This window comes from Camelus dromedarius, chromosome 4, assembly GCF_036321535.1.
Source record: "Camelus dromedarius isolate mCamDro1 chromosome 4, mCamDro1.pat, whole genome shotgun sequence".
Classification (NCBI taxonomy): domain Eukaryota; kingdom Metazoa; phylum Chordata; class Mammalia; order Artiodactyla; family Camelidae; genus Camelus; species Camelus dromedarius.
Window position 1 is genome coordinate 48781352 of NC_087439.1, and position 16486 is coordinate 48797837.

The following is a 16486-nucleotide window of genomic DNA, read 5'->3' on the forward strand; positions in this document are numbered from 1 at the left end:
TTCAGACTGAAAAAGACCAATGAGACATGACAGCTAACTGCAACATGAGATTCTAGACTGAATCCTTTTACTATAAAGGACAGACATTATTGGAGTAACTGGCAAAACTTGAATGTGATCTGCAGATTAGATGGTAGCACTATTTCAAAGTTAATTTCTTGATTTTTCAAGGTTGTATTGTGGTTTTGGAGGAGAATGTCTTATTGTAGAAAATAAAGTATTCAGGGGAAGGGGACATCATGCAACTTACTCCTACAAGGTTCTGAAGCAAAAAAATTAAAAAAGGAAAAACTTACAGAGGGAGTTTAAGTTATATATAAATAACATGCACTATAATAATTCCTTATATAACCATTAAGTAATTAGCATCATGTTTTTAGCAATAGTAATGAGAAAAATACTAAAATATTCAAATTCTCTAACAATTTTCTGCCTGTTGCTGGTTTATAACTTAAATGTTATGAGATGTCAAAGAACAGAGAAACTATGTTCTGTACTGCAAGGGTAAGAGCAAACAATCATCTGTAGTAGAACAATGTCTGTTTCTGAATAAAGACTCGAGCGGTGATGTTAGACAATCATTTGTCCTATTAAGCAACTTTCTTCTTTAAAATATGAAATGTGGGTTAAATCTGTTAAGCAAGATAGATAATCCTTTAGGTTGCAGTATCAATACCCATGACATTCTGAATTCTGTCATTCAAATGATTCAGTTGATTAAAACATTTGCTTTTCTTAGAACATCTCTAGCAAAAACAAGAGAGAAAGCAATTCACTTCATAGAAAACAGTATGAGCAAATGAATCTTTGTAAATGGGGATGCGGGAGGGAATGAGTCAATTTCTGGTGACTAATTTCAGAAATTGCTAGATTCTAAAATGAATTTGACTGATCCTCTAGTTAGTTGGTTATAGACTACAAATGCTGTAACCTCTTACCTTTAAAGCACATACTCCAGTTTCAAAGCAGATTTTTAAAATATGGATAATACTAAACGCTACATACAACATACAGCATTTCCAAACATTTCTAATACAAATAACTTATGAAATTTATTTGGAAAATACTTGACTGTCTATATGGTACCAGATACTATATTAAGAATAAGAGCTATGGTCCCTGACCTCAAAATCAGATTAGTAATAAGGAAGACAAACAAGTGGGAATAGTAATACTAATTAGGTGATATACATATAATAATAAAGATATACACAGGCATTATGGGAACATAGAAGAATAAAGAGTATACTGGAGCTGGTCATCTCTCCTCAGCACCCATAATACCCTCTTAGAACTGATTGCCAGCAAAGGGCAATCCTATATTTCTGTGGCCCTGACATACCTGTTTCAGGTGAACCAGGGGAGACACCTGAACAAGTTAAAACAATCAGACTACCTCTTCAGAAAATTTGTAAAAAGAAAAAAGAAATCAGCCAAACAGAGGTATACAGTAGACATTCAAAATCATACTCAGGACTGGTGGACATTTTCTGTCACATTCATACTGATAAGAAATTAATGAAAGCCAGAATGGAGTAGGCACAGAAAAAGAGACAAGATACTACGTACCCAAGAAGAAGGAAATTAGTTTGTGATGTCTGACTATGCTTTCTGTATTGGGTCATGCAAGAATCTTCTGTATACTGAGTATGAGCTCCTTTTTTTTTTTATTTTAAAGTTGAATTTATCTGATTTTCCACCCTCTAACTAAGACAAGTACCTAGTCAACCCTGGAGAGAGGGTCTGGGAAGGTACTGAAGGAAGTAGTGCCTGGGCTTAAGTCTTCTCAAAGAAAGAAGGGATGATGTTTTGGGCAGAAGAGACAGCATGCAGAAGCACAATAAAGTAGAGTATACTGAAGGATCTCCAAGAATTTCTGACAGCTAAAGCATGGGATATATGGTTGAAGGGAAGAGAAGGGAGGCAAATCTTAAAGGGCCTTTAATATCCCAGCAAGGCATTTGGAGTTCAACGTCACCCCATCTCATCCCTACCCCAAGGTTATAAACTGGCCCTGCACCAAAAAACTTTTTTGAATGTATATATATTTTTATTGAAGTATAGTCAGTTTATAATGTTGTGTCCTGCACCAAAACATTGAGCTAAGAAAGTTTTTCAATTTTTTAAATGGTCGTGGGGTATTAGTGGGGGGAGGGGAGAAGCAGCAACAGAGACTATATGTGACGCCCATAAAGCCTAAAAGCTTACTATCTGGCTTTTTAAAGAAAAAGTTTGCTTAACCTGCTGTAAAAAATGGAAAAATTTTAAATAGGTGAATTAGTTAATCAAAGGGGCATTTTTGCAAGATGACTAATAGAAATGCGGAGGATGGATTAGTGAGAGTAACACTCACTACGCATAAGAAAACCAGAACAAGTTACTGCTAGGAAAGAGCTATACTCAAGCAGTGCCAGACAAAATGAGAGGAAAGGACAAGTTATGGAATAAATGCTCTTAAGATAAAGCCTCTAATTCTTAACATTGTCTGCAGAACCTTGCATGCACTGACCTCTGCCTCCCACCTCAGTCTTATGCTACCTTGATTTCTTGGCAACAGTTATGCAGGCTTTTAGGCAGCTTCCTCTCTCAGCCTAAAGTGCTCTTACCTCCCACTCATTTGTTCCTTTGTTAGTTAATACCACTTACCTCTGATCTCCCTCCATCCACTATCCCTCTACCCTAAAATTCAGATGTCTCATTTACTTAGTCACTCAGTCAATAAATATTTATCGACCACATGCAAAAGGGTAGGAATTATACTAGATTCCAGGATACAACGATGCAGACACAATCCTGGTCTCACAGAATTTACATTTTATGGAAAATACTTCTAACAAAATCAGTGGACTTGAAAATTTAAGCTGATTAAGTAGATCAAAAGTATTTTATGTACGTATCAGTGTGTAACAAAATTATTGAGCATTGCCACCCTTTCCTCCTTATACCTGTTTAAGCATTTTTACTTTTTCAAATATATGTACATTTAGATGATTTCCCAAGTTTTTGTCAAAATCAGAGTAACTGTACATTTACACAGTTTTATTTTCGATCTGAATCTCCAGATTCAGGTACAACAGAACAGGCCAATTTGCTTTTGTATCTTGATACATCTGACAAAGTCTATCACTAAACTATCACATTTTGAAAGCTTTTGTATGCCACATCACATTTATTAAATCAATATTTGCCTCCCATTTTTACAAGCTACATCTGCAAACTGTAAAGGGCTTGAGAAGAGAAACCATTATACTTAATATCTTTAACATTAGCACACTGTGACTGGCATATAGTAGATGTTCAATAAAGGAATGTTCGAAGTACTATATAACTTTCTATTAATGTTTCCACTCAGCATGAAATAATCGTAACACTAAACTTAGTTTTCCTAACTCAATCCAAAAGCAAATAAATTTGACATTTTAGTTAGCTTGTACAGTCGCAGAGTGGGTAATACTTTTTGTCCAAAGTATTTTTGAAATACAGAAAATATCAAGGATTACCTCCTGTTACTGTCCTTATAAAATCCTAGGAGAGTTGAGATTTTCATATTGTGACCCTTTGCTATAGAAGGTTCTACAGTCAGATAAGTCTAGGAGCCTCTGGTTTATACAAAATTCCGCATTTTTATGTAAGTCTTCTCTGCGCTTTTTATATGCTGATATGAACTGTAGCTCCAAAAGGACATTTCCAAATTTGCTGTGCCTCAGAAGTTTTTTTTTTTTTTCTTTTTCACTAAATACTATTAATATGGTAGGACACTAGCATTCTGAGGACTAATGTCTGGAAAATTCTCGAATTCTGTAATATTTGAGAGATAATCACAAAATAAAGGAACACTTTTGCACTAAAAGCTTAAAATCTCTTACCTTTCTAGCTGGTGGGCCATGAGCTTTATTTACTCTGCTGCCAGGAATCCCTCAGCTCTAATCAAGTAAGCAGTGCTTCTCAAGTTTCCATCTAAGTATTCCTAGGGCAAAGGAGAGGCAGAAAAGAGCAAACTCATTACTCTGCAAGATCTAAAGAATTCCACAATAAAATTTTCAAATGTTTATTTTATACTTTAAAATGCTCACGAGTTTTGCCTTCCATTTCATTATTTTTTAATATAAAAATTAAGGTTCCCTCCAAAATCTTCAGTGCTCCATGAAAGTGTTTATCCTGTGGCCTCCCATAGGATACCTATCAGAGGTGTAACAGTTTCAGGGATTAAAGTATGGCATGGGAATCTTGGTGAAAAGAAAAATAATACTTTTTAATATAATGGAAGAGAGGTGGTCATAGCTGATCAGTGGAATGGTAGTGCTGGATCTGAGTGGAGATTAATAGTTTTTCTTGTGTCAGTGCTTTTCACATAAGACTTTATGTGCTTCTTGTCTGGAAACTACTTGATTTTTTAATTTCTGTATCAGTTAGGATTAGATTCAGCTGGGTGTGACAGAAAACTCAAAATAACAATGGCTTAAATGATTCTGAAGCTTGTTTCTCTCACATGAACACAGGCAGTACAGAACCACAGTCATTAGGAACCCAGGCTCCTTCCATTTTGTTGTTTTGCCATCCTAAACACGTGGCGCCCCCTTCATGGTTTAAAATAACTACTCAAGGTCTAGCCATCACATCAAACAGCATGGAGAATGGGGAGATGAGCAATAGACTTCCTTTAAAGAAACTTATCTTATAGAATCTTACAGAAATCTTTTCAGAATCTTTTCAGAAATCTAGAACTTAAATCACATGGCCATGGCTAGCAGGAAGCTAGGAAATATATTCTTTATTTCGCCATATGCTCAGCCAAAAAGTGGAGCATCTACAGTAAGGAGAAAGAAGAGAATGAATACTGGTGGACAACTAATTGTTTCTGTCATCATACTCAGCTCATTCCAAAATGTAAGATGGTTAGGTACCTTGTAGAGGTGCCCTGAGCAGTCTACTAAAGGGAACTTTCAAAAGCAGAAAGCCCTGCCAGTGGCCAAGGAGCAAGATCAATATTCATAAGGTCTTTTCCAAATATGCAAGGCCAATATTCATAAGGTCTTTTCTAAATATTCAAGGCCAATCTGTAGGTGACAGAATAAGACAGAAAAAATCTGAAGACCATAACAACAATGCAAGAGTAAAGAAACAACCTAAATAGTTGCAGTTTGGGAAGATAAACTCATTAAGCAGTTCACAAAACTTAGAAATGATTACACAGGACCATTATGTAAGTAATGGTGTGTCTAAGGTAAGACTGGGTAAGACTTGGCAGAATGCTCACTTGCCAATTGCATTAGGAAGATAGTGATCCCAGAAGCAAGATGTTAAAGGGAAAGTTGACTTTCCTCTTCCATTATTTGAGGGCTGAGCTCCCATACACGAGGGACATGTATGAACTTGGAGATTTCCTTATTGCACAGACTGTTGGAAAGAAGGGTTGCACTTTACCCTGAATAAAGTTGGCTTAAACAGCCTTAATATGTTTAAAACTTCTGATGCAAATACCAAAAGCTATAAGGACTGTCATTTCAAAGCTGGCAATAAAATTCTATTTTATATATAGACTGTTCCTTAAAGGAAAAGGGACCAGAAAAGGATATTCAGCTATACAAATGTAAATTGGGGACTATAAATGGAGCAGCAATTCAAAGGACAAATGGCTCTGTAGGATAATGTTAAAGTTTACATCTTCCAGGCAGAGATAAATTTCTGCAAACTGTTCCTTTTGGGGAAATGTTTATTTTTAAGTATGGCTCCAGATTTTTCTGTGGAGTGTTTGTGTTCTTGGTTCAGCAGTTGCTCACAAAAGACCAGGAACTTACACCCTAGAAAACAGCAAGATAGACCTCTGGGCTTCTCTTCAAGCAAAAAGCAATAAGCTAGCCAGCTGTATTTGGCATATACAGCTTACGTTTTATGCATGCAACGTTAAGCTAACCATCCTGACTGAAAGACATTGAAAATGAGGGGCTTTTTGTTTTTTGTTTGTAACTTGAAGGGCACAGATGTAAGGAACATCTCTTTTATCATTACTACCCTACCCTAGTTACTGTATACGTATTTCTTATATTTGGATATAACTAACTAGTAGGTAAGGGGGAGAATCTCTGCTGAAGGGGGCAAACATTCTCTCTTGGACATGGACTCAGTAAAGTCCACTCAAGGGCAACCCTGGGTAGTAGAGAGAAATTGCCTTCTGGCCTTGTGGGAGGACAGGAGCTAGGCAGGTCGGGGACAGACTTTCAGGGCAGCAATGTTCAGACAGGTGTATGTATTACTGAAGGTAGACTAAGACTTTCCAAGGGACACCTGAGTGAGATAAGTTTTAAGAAAATCAATTACTGTATCTTCAGTATCCTTATGTTTGCTTTCCTAAAAATAATCTGCCTAGATTCCCTAAATCCTCATTCTTCCACATTTCAAAAGAAACCCATACCTTTTCGCCATACTAAATCTTAATACAATGCACCGCCCAGGTTATAAAAAAACCTCCATGGAACAAAATAAGGGACTAATTTAAAATAAGAGTGTCTTAAAGCTTCCATTAATCAAGGCACATTAACCTCAGCCTTGTGTCTTTCCCTGTCTTATAAATATTGCTGTTAAAGCAAAGCCTGGCTTTAATAATGGTGTTTTGCTCTGTGTTGAGGAATGTTCTGAATTAAGATAAATTGTACACTGATTACAGGAACAAAAAAACCCCTTTGATTTAATGATTGCCTCTTCTATTCTCAGACTACTGTCCAAAAATGCATTGTCCTGAGAGGGAGCTCCATGAGAACAAAGCAAAGAGGAAATCAACAGGAAACTCTGAAAAGTTCTATTTATATTTGTTGCAGAGAAGTGGGATAAGGTGATTAAAAGAGTTTAAAACATTAAAATACACTGGATTCAAATAAAATTATGATGAAGTAGAAATTAAGTAAGTTCAATAAGAAAAAGGAACAACAAAAATGCCCAATTGTTAAAGATGAATTAATTCAAGTTTGGTTTTTAAAACTAGTAATAGTACTAAGTCACTAAGGATCACAGTTGATCTTTGAACAACGCAGAGGTCGGGGCACGGATCCTTTACACAGCAGAAAACCTGAGTATAATTTATAGGCAGCACTTTATATCTGTGGATCCTCCGTTTTCACAGTTCTGCTTCCAAAGATTCAACTATTGGCAGATGGCACTGTTGTATTTACTACTGAAAAAAATCCACGTAAGTGGATCCACACAGTTCAAACCCATGTTGTTCAAGGATCAACTGTACTTATAAGAGATTGGTATCCGTATCTTGAAAAGCCAGAAACTGTACTTCTTTTTAACTATTTAAACTTACGAAGAAAATGTTAGGAATCAACTTAGAAATGTGCAACAGTACATAGTTTATCAAATTTCTTTTCAGGAGTATATATGCGTGTACTTGGCAGAACGGCCCTCCAAAGATGTTGACACCTTAATCCCTGGAACCTATGAATAGGTTATGTTACATGGCAAAATGGACTTTGCAGATGTAAAAATGATCACAGATCCTAAAACAAGAAGATTATCCTGGGTTATCCAGATGGCCCAATCTAATCACATAAGCCAGTAAAAGCAGAGAACTTTGTCAGATTTTGGCAGCAGAAGCCACAGAAATATGCAAGCATGAGAGAAGACTTTACTTGCTATCACTGGAAGGGGCAGCACTGAAAGCATTTCAGCTTCTATGAGCAAAGACCAGCCCTGGCTGATAGCAAGGAAAGAGAGACCTCAGTTCTGTAACTTCGGTCAACAATTTGAATGAACTAAGAAGTGCATTCTTCCTCAAAAAGAAGAAAAGAAAAAAAAGAATGCAGCTCTGCCAACATACTGATTTTTGGCTTGGCTTTGTAAGATCCTAAGCAGAGGGCTCAGAGCCCTAGACCTCTTTTATATACATACAAAAACTGAGGTAAATTCGGGTTGTTTTATGATGCAAAGTATGTGGTAATTTGTGATGCAGGAATAGAAAATTAATAAAGTAAGCAAAAATGCTAAGGTATTCAGAAATATAGGCCCGTGGCTCAAGGAACCTTACAGATACAGCACCTTCTCTGTGCTCTAATTTCCTTCTCAAATCTTGGTCAAGTACCACAAAATGCCAAGAAACTATCCTAGAGCTCACACTAGGAATAGCAATATGGTCATAATAGCAAACTTAAACCTATGAAGTTGAAAACACGTAGCTAATAAGCTAGTAGGATGTCATTCCCCTTTCAAGGTTAAAATATCGTTGAGTTTTTAAATCAGAACAAATTTAAATGGTATGATTTCACCACTATCCTCACCAGTAAGAAAAATATACTAGTTTCAGGACTGTCAGAAATAATAAAAGAAAATAACACTGTATTGGTTAAGATACATTAAGTATACTGCATGGCACTCACATGTCTATTGAGTTTATCAGAAGTTTTATTTTATTTCTCTTTGATTTCAAATGTACATTTTCCTAATAATTAATTCTAATCTTACTACCTTCTTTATTTTTAAAGCCAGAAACTGAGAGCTACATAGCTTATCTTTCAGACAGAAGATTTCTACATTAATCTTTAATCCATGAATTTGATCTTATCCCATAAGGTTATTCGGTATATAATGTTTAGTTCATCAATGTAAGGAAATCACTCTTTCAGCAGTGAGAAAAATATAAGCTCAGCATTAATGGAAAAAAGCAGCAGTTTTTAATGGTTCTCCACTCACAGCAGACAAAACAGATGTTCTTCACACATATCACAACTCCCAAGAGCATACCAAAGTTTTGAGGAAATTCCTCAAAGCAGATGGGACACACAAAGAGAACCACAGACTTTTCTCAATATTGTATTCATAAAAGTTGGTCCTCTGGATTCAACCAACCTCGGATCAAAAAGATTCGGGTGGAAGAAATTCCAGAAAGTTCCAAAAAACAAATCTTGTATCTGCCTCCTGCCTGTTAACTACTTACATAGCATTAACATTGTATTAGGTATCATACATAATGTAAAGATGATTTAAAGAATACTGAAGGTTATATACAAGTGCTATGCCACTTTATATAGGGGACTTGAGCATCCATGGATTTTGGCATTTGCAGGGAATCCTGGAACCAATCCCCCACAGATACCAACAGTAATATCAGCCCAATTAATAAAAATACAAGTAGACCAATTCTTAAGTCAAACTTCATTTTTTAAGTGAGTCAATTATTCCTAGACCTCTAATTCCTAGGTGATAAAAGGTAAGCAACTTCTTGTTTTATAGTTTAAAATTAATTAGAATGACATTAGAAATAGATAAATACAAACAACTTACAGATTAATGGTTACAAATATGAACAGTGTTAATGCAAGTTTTTTCTAATAACATCATTTTAGACTTGTCTGGCAATCATATCTGTTATATGAAATAACATCTATAGCATTACTTTTGCTCAAAGGAAGATGTGTAAAATGTGCTTATCCATCATTGCTCTTTTCCTGACTAAAAACTTGTATTTGTAAAAGTAAAAAGAATAAACAGAAATAGAAATTTACAGCTCACCAAGAACTACAATAATTTCTAACCATCACTGCTCAGGAGTACATCAATAATAATTTCTCATTATGAAGAGAGCAAAAATAAGATAATGTACAGATTATGTACAATCCCCATGACAATACTGATAAGCTTACCTCTCCTCCCTTGCAAAGTATGTCAAAATTCAAGTAAATGAAAGAGATATTACCTCAGAAATAACCCTCAATCCAAAATCCATACTTAAACGATCATTATAACCTACCTTACAAATGATAAAAAATATCAGTGATAACAATGTGAATGAGAAATATTGTTCTTATATTACATAATTAGTAAATAATTCAAAAGAGCAAACATTAGAAGTGTGATATTTTAATTTAATCATCTTTTCCACTACAGACAAGAAAAAAATGAAAGGTCTTACCGAAATGTTTATAGCAGGATTCCTAGAGCAGAAGAAAATGATTATTTGGATTGTATGGAAATCATAGTATCACAATTTTATCATCTGAAAATATGGATATGTGTTTTATACAGTTTTATATAGAAAAAAGTAACCCTTGGGAAGAAGGGATGTATATGGAACTACAAGTATAAGATATTCTCTCACATGGATTTATGAAAATTCTAAGGTAGTAAGTTCCACCACAAATTTTAAGTTCCTAGGGAAAACCCAACATTATTGTGAAAGTTACCAAACTTTGTACTGCCTTGAAGCCACATCACATGCGTGCCTGTCAGAGTTGTGCTGGGTTATTATTTTTGAATGAACTTTAACAGTAATAATTACCATACCATACACTGAGTACTCATTAAGCTCCTAACACTGTTTCCAGTATTGTATTATTTGAATGTTCACAAGGCTATGAGTTAAGTATTATCTTTAAAGATATGGAAACTGAGGCACACAGAAGTTATATTATATGCCCAGGGTGACATAGATAATAAGTGGCAGACTCATGAAACCTAACGAATAACTACCCTAAAACATTAATTATAAACTTAGAGTGTGCCAGAAGAGGATACTGAGGAAACAAAAACTCAGTCAATCTGGCTGTAACATACATATTCTTTTTTTAGAGATGTAATTTTTTTTTATTGAGTTATAATCAATTTACAATGTTGTATCAATTTCTGGTGTACAGCACACTTCTTCAGTCATACATGAATATGCATGTATTCATTTTCATATTCTTTTTCACCATGAGCTACTACAAGATATTGAATATATTTCCCTGTGCTATACAGTATAAACTCGTTTATCTATTTTATATATACCAGTCAGTATCTGCAAATGTTGAACTCCCAGTTTATCCCTTCCCACCCTCCTCCACCCTGGCAACCACAAGTCTGTATTCTATGTCTGTGAGTCTATTTCTTTTTTATATATAAGTTCATTTGTCTTTTTTTTTAGATTCCACATGAGTGATATCATATTTTTTTTTCTTTCTCTTTCTGGATAACTTCACTTAGAATGATATTCTCCAGGGCTATCCATGTTGCTGCAAATGGCATTATTTTATCATTTTTTATGGCTGAGTAGTATTCCATTTTAGAAATATACCGTAACTTCTTTATCCAGTCATCTGTCGATGGACATTTAGGTTGTTTCCATGTCTTGGTTATTGTAAATAGTGCTGCTATGAACATTGGAGTGCAGGTATCTTTTTGAATTAGAGTTCCCCCTGGATATATGCCCAGGAGTGGGATTGCTGGGTCATATGGTAAGTCTATTTTTAGTCTTTTGAGGAATCTCCATACTGTTTCCCACAATGGCTGCACCAAACTGCATTCCCACCAACAGTGCAGGAGGGTTCCCTTTTCTCCACACCCTCTCCAGCATTTATCATTAGCTATAACATACACATTCTTTATTTGAAGGGTTACCTATATGGAAATAATGTCATTATGAATTTTAATAATTCATAAATGTATAGTTCAGAAAGTAGCTCTTATATTAAAACAAACCAGCATAAGAATCCAATGTGTAAACTATGTAATACTGCATAAAATTTAAAGATTATTGTTACTAGAATGTCAAAAGTTTCAGTAATCTGCAAAGGAAGTAGAGTGAAATGACAAAATATGAAATATACACTATCTGTCCCAGCAGATCACTGGTAGGCAAATAACTAAATTGATATAGTCAACGAAATAAAACTTCTAAATAATGCAGCTTACTCCCATTAATAATTCCTAGCTAAGTAAGCCTCCTTTTTAATAAGCACAATTCCAAAGTTGGTAAAACTATGACAAAGTTGGTGTGTTCATATTCTGATGATGGCTTAACTCTTTGGGGAGGCAAAAATTTGGCAACTGTAGAAACATTTATATCCTTTGACCTAGTAATCTTATTTGAGGTTGGTATCCTACAGAAACAATTCAAAATAAGAAAAAAGATATATGCTTAGAGATAATTAGGTCAATGTTAAAATAGGCAGAAACTGAAAATTACTTTCCTGTTGGGCATTTAAAATTGAGAAAATTTTAATAGTCAGTTGGTAAACTATCATGTAATCATTAAACATTATAAAGATTAGATAACATGGGACAATGCAAATGCTATAAAAGTAAAATAAAAAATTGTATCTATGATATTATAATTCTGTAAAAACTGTAATGTATATAAACAGATTAGATGACAACAAAAATGATGAAAACAACTGTTAGTAGGGCAAAATTGGAGCTGATTTCTGGTAACACTATTCCAATAAGTATTAAATAAACAAAAGGAAACGCACTAACCCGAACAGTAGAATTAGAAAAAATAAAGGTGTAAAATTGGAATGACAAAGATTTAGATTCAGTTAGGCAAATTAAAGAATGGTAAGGGAACATATTTATAAATTTAAAGTCATATATAGGTGAAGGTAATCATATAATACCAAAATAACCAAAACACACTTGGCAATTTACCAGCTGGCTTTTGCCACCCTGTCTTTCCCTACTAATCTTGTTGAGAGTCTCTCCAGTAATAAGCTACTATTACTGTTGCAAGTGCTTTCTATTCCTTGGGTATTAAGACAGAAAAAAATCATTGAGAATCACTATCTTTGTTAAGATACAGAATGCAGACCTGGGTGAATAGGCCTAGCCCTTCAAAGCATTTTGTTTATTTATATCCCTTCTTGCTGCAAAAAATGTGTTTAATTACTACCAAAGCCAAAATGCCAAAAAGAAAAAAAAAATCACTTAACATACTTAAAAATGTAAATGAATACACCAGTTTCAAGGTTGTTTAAAAAAATGAAAATAGGATATATAATAATTTATCTATAATTATATGATATACGGTTATAATATATGCAAAATAACTCCAGTTATTGTTGGCCTTCAAGATCCACAAACTTCCTTAAATTTCTATGAAACTGTACCTTACACTAACTTTTTAACCTTAAGAAACAGAACAAAAGAAATAAAATATTTTGTGGGATCTTCCCCTAAATATGAATAGGTGAATACTATCACTACTACCTCATGACTAAAAGTTACATTAAGAGAATATGCAGAATTTTAGATAAGTTCTCAGTCTCAAGAAATAGGTGTGAGTATAGGATAAACACAGAAATAAACTAAGTTAAACTACTGACTATAATAAGGCAAATCTGTTGTTTTACTTACAATATCTTTTAATTACAGAGAACAGCTTAACAAGTACTTTATGGATTTATGTTTAAAAATCAATTATTGTTATTCATTATGTTTTAAATGAGAGATTCTGGTGAAAATTTGGTTTTAAATAGGGAGACTTCAACTACTTTACCTTCTCTAGGACTTTACAGTAAGAATATCAAAAAGAAAGAAGTGCTTACAGACTTACTTCATACTAGAAGGGAGAGTGTGAAGACAAAATGAGTGGAAACAGCATATATGGTGGGATTGTTTACTTGACCTAACATCTAACATGATCTAACAATTTAATTTCCCAGCAAAGAATATACAAATCATTAAAAGCCACGTTTTCCAAAATAAAAATGATTTCTTGAGAGTTAATGCTAATCATTGGTAGATGTCTGATGTAGAGCATATCTTTTTAAAAAACGATATTCATTCAGCTTCTAAATCCTTAATACCAATAAAAAGCATCCCTCCAAATTATTCGCTAAAGAGCTGACATAATCATTTCTACTGTTATCTTAGTTTAAAAATATGAAACAAATACTCCAAGTAAAAAAGTAAATGCAAGAATTTCTGGATTACATATTTAATAGATATTGAATATGAAATAAACATTCTTAGTAAGGTATTTTAAAAAGAACTTCCAAAAAATACAACCAGATCTATAGAAGACATTATGTACCTTAAACACACACCCACAAAAGTACTTGAAAGCTCCTTCCTTACTGACAATTAAAAAACAAACACCTATGTTTTGAATTACCACATATTATATTTTAAATAATTAAAAACTCAATGGTAGTAACATCCTCTCAAAACAAGATTTAACATGTCTTATGAAAGCAGCATAAACAGCACTGTAAATTTGGAATATTCTTGCAAATTATTTTACAAAAATTAGGATTCACTTATTGATGGCCTTAAAGATTCATGAACTTAATTCTGCTTTCTGATTTGAAGAAAGGCATCTATATTTTAGAACACACTTTACAATGATGTTCCTGCAGTTTTGAAAAAAATGTTAACAGTGAATTCTTCAAGTTACTGTAACAAATTTAAATTTAATTACAAGATATAATAGCTACTGTATTTGTCTTTTAGGGCACTTAACCCTGTAGGGATGACTTTTTAACAAGCTTCTCACCGTCTCAGTTTTGGTACAACAGACCAAGGGTATAAGCTTTAAGATTATGCCTAAAATGACTATTACTGACTGTGGTTATGAATTACTTCAGATAGGACAAAGTGTGCTCAGAGGAACAGTTTTTGTTCTGATTTCAAATATATACATGACATTTATTTATGGTTACCGTCTCCATAATTTAAAATTTCTAAGAAATTATAACTTTCACATTGTAATTTAGGGATTAGTCAACAGGAGTAAGGTCCACCAGGAGTAATCCCTTTTACTCCGTCATATTCACAGTAGTTCTGCTCTTGGCCTGACCAGTTTTAAGACTCTTCATTAAGCAAAGACAATTTTATACTACTTAAGGGCACGAAAATAGTCCCCAGCTCCTCCACCCTCTCCCTCCTTCTAGCGTCAGTTCAACCAGCAAACACAAAACACACAACACACACACACGCACACACAGTCGGCCCTGGTCCCCAGAGCATCAATAAAAAGTGCAGGTTATTTCCCTATAGAAGCTCCGCAGTCCACTCAAGAAAAATTGGGGAAAATACCAGAATTAATCGGCACCCGCACCTCAGCCCCGCCCCACCGGGAAAAGGGGGAGGGGGTGGCGGGAATGAGAAGGGACAGGAAGGACAGAAAAGGCTGAGACTTCCAGCTCCCAGGTTCTCCAAACCATTTGTCCCAACAGCTTCCACCGCAGCCAGAGACCCTGACCCTATTTTCAGCCGCCCCTCTGATCCTCTTCCCCACCACCATCACAGACAGTCCTCAACCACTGAGTGGGAGACCACAGCCGGCCCTCTTCTTGTTCAACCCAAGGACTGAGGAGGGGTGTCTCCCTGTGCCCTAGGGGGATCCGACGCGTGCCCCAGGGACCTTTGAACTGACCAGAGAAGTGGAAGATATATCAGGGGGAGGGGTCTAAGAGGAGCCGTTATTCCTTTTTCCTCTTCGTTAGGAAAGCGCGCGAGAAGGAGGGGCCGGAACAACAAATGCCAGTTACCTAACGGTCCGGCCCGGCCAGCCGGGCTCCTGAGGCCCACGCCGCGCGGGCCGCTGAGGTAGCAGCACAGCCGCAGCCGCCCCAAGAGCTAGGCACCGAGGCAGGAGCGCCCGAGGTGATGGTAAGCGGGGGGTGGGGACTATGGTGAGAGACGTCGCCATGTTAGTGCCTTCCTTCTCCGTATCCCTACTGTCTCCAGTCCTGCGGCCCTCTCCCCATCACTACTCACCTTTCCAGGTCACTAGTTCATGCCTCTTTCGGTCGCTGGGGAGGCCCGAGCTCAGCGGTGTTTACAAACTACCCCTGGAGGAAAGGGCTGAACCGCACTTTAAAGGCCACGGGCTCCCACAGGCTTCCGTCCTCTCTCGCGAGATCGGACTGACAACCCTTCTCTCCGCCCACTCCCGGCATCCCCGCTTTCTTCTCAGGCCCCTCCCCTCCACGCACACGCCCCTTCTTGCCTTCCTTCAGACCAAGCGCCTCCGGGTCAGGTGGTTCCGTCAGGCTTCAGGAAGGGGGCGGGACTTCAGGAGGGAGGGGTGAGGGGGCGGGAACCAAAGACTACCCGGGCGCTGGTTATTGGATAAAGAGCCCGGAGGGCGGGAAGCAATGGTGGAGGGGGCGGGACCAGAGAGTCAAAGGAGTGGTGCCTCCGTAACCCGCGAGCTAAGGAAGGCTGTGATTGGCAGCCGGCTGGAGGCGGACGCGAGTTGGGGCGCGGGAGCAGGTGGATGTAGAGGTCGCCTATGGAGGTTGATGGTATGCAGGCAAGAAAGGTGGACTCTGGAAAGGCTGCGAGTTGCGGGAGAGAAAGAGGAGGAGTCCTCTGAGCCCAGCTCGGGGAGCCTGGTATTTCCCTTGCTGTCCCTTCCTAGCCCGTCGGTAGGAAGGAGGTTAAAGCGTAGGGAGGCCCGCGCTGAAACCCACCTTCCCGCTACCCTGAAGCCTGGGAGGGGGAGCCTCGGTTAAGCGGAGGTTTAGAAGAGGCGGAGTTTGCCAGAAGTGACCCCACCCCCAGCCCCCGGCACGCCTAAAGCGGGAAAGCAAGATGTCAGTTCTGAAAATAAACGAAAAACCCTTTACTATGAGTGGCGTTTGTTCGAATTTTACTAATCTGTAACTGGAACTAATTCCTCCGGCTCTAAGCGCCCAGTACAGTGCATGATACTAGCATCAATTATGTTCTAAGTAACTTACTAAAAGTAAATACAATGCCTTCCACTGTATCTCCGTAACATAATGCAATG

General features: G+C 36.8%; 1 protein-coding gene across 3 annotated transcripts in view; it reads right to left on the reverse strand.

The window, feature by feature from the left end:
• Positions 1 to 15630, reverse strand: part of ATF2 (activating transcription factor 2) — a 70738-nt gene extending 55108 nt beyond the window's left edge. For 2 of the 3 annotated variants that reach the window (XR_004136729.2, XM_064484922.1), the window contains exons 1-2: positions 15469 to 15630; positions 3867 to 3967 (exon numbers count right to left, since the gene is read on the reverse strand). The gene's annotated coding sequence lies outside the window, so the exon portion shown is untranslated. The remainder of the gene's footprint in view (positions 1 to 3866; positions 3968 to 15468) is intronic. The other variant, XM_010990135.3, reaches the window with a different exon arrangement.
• Between the last annotated feature and the right edge of the window lie 856 nt (positions 15631 to 16486).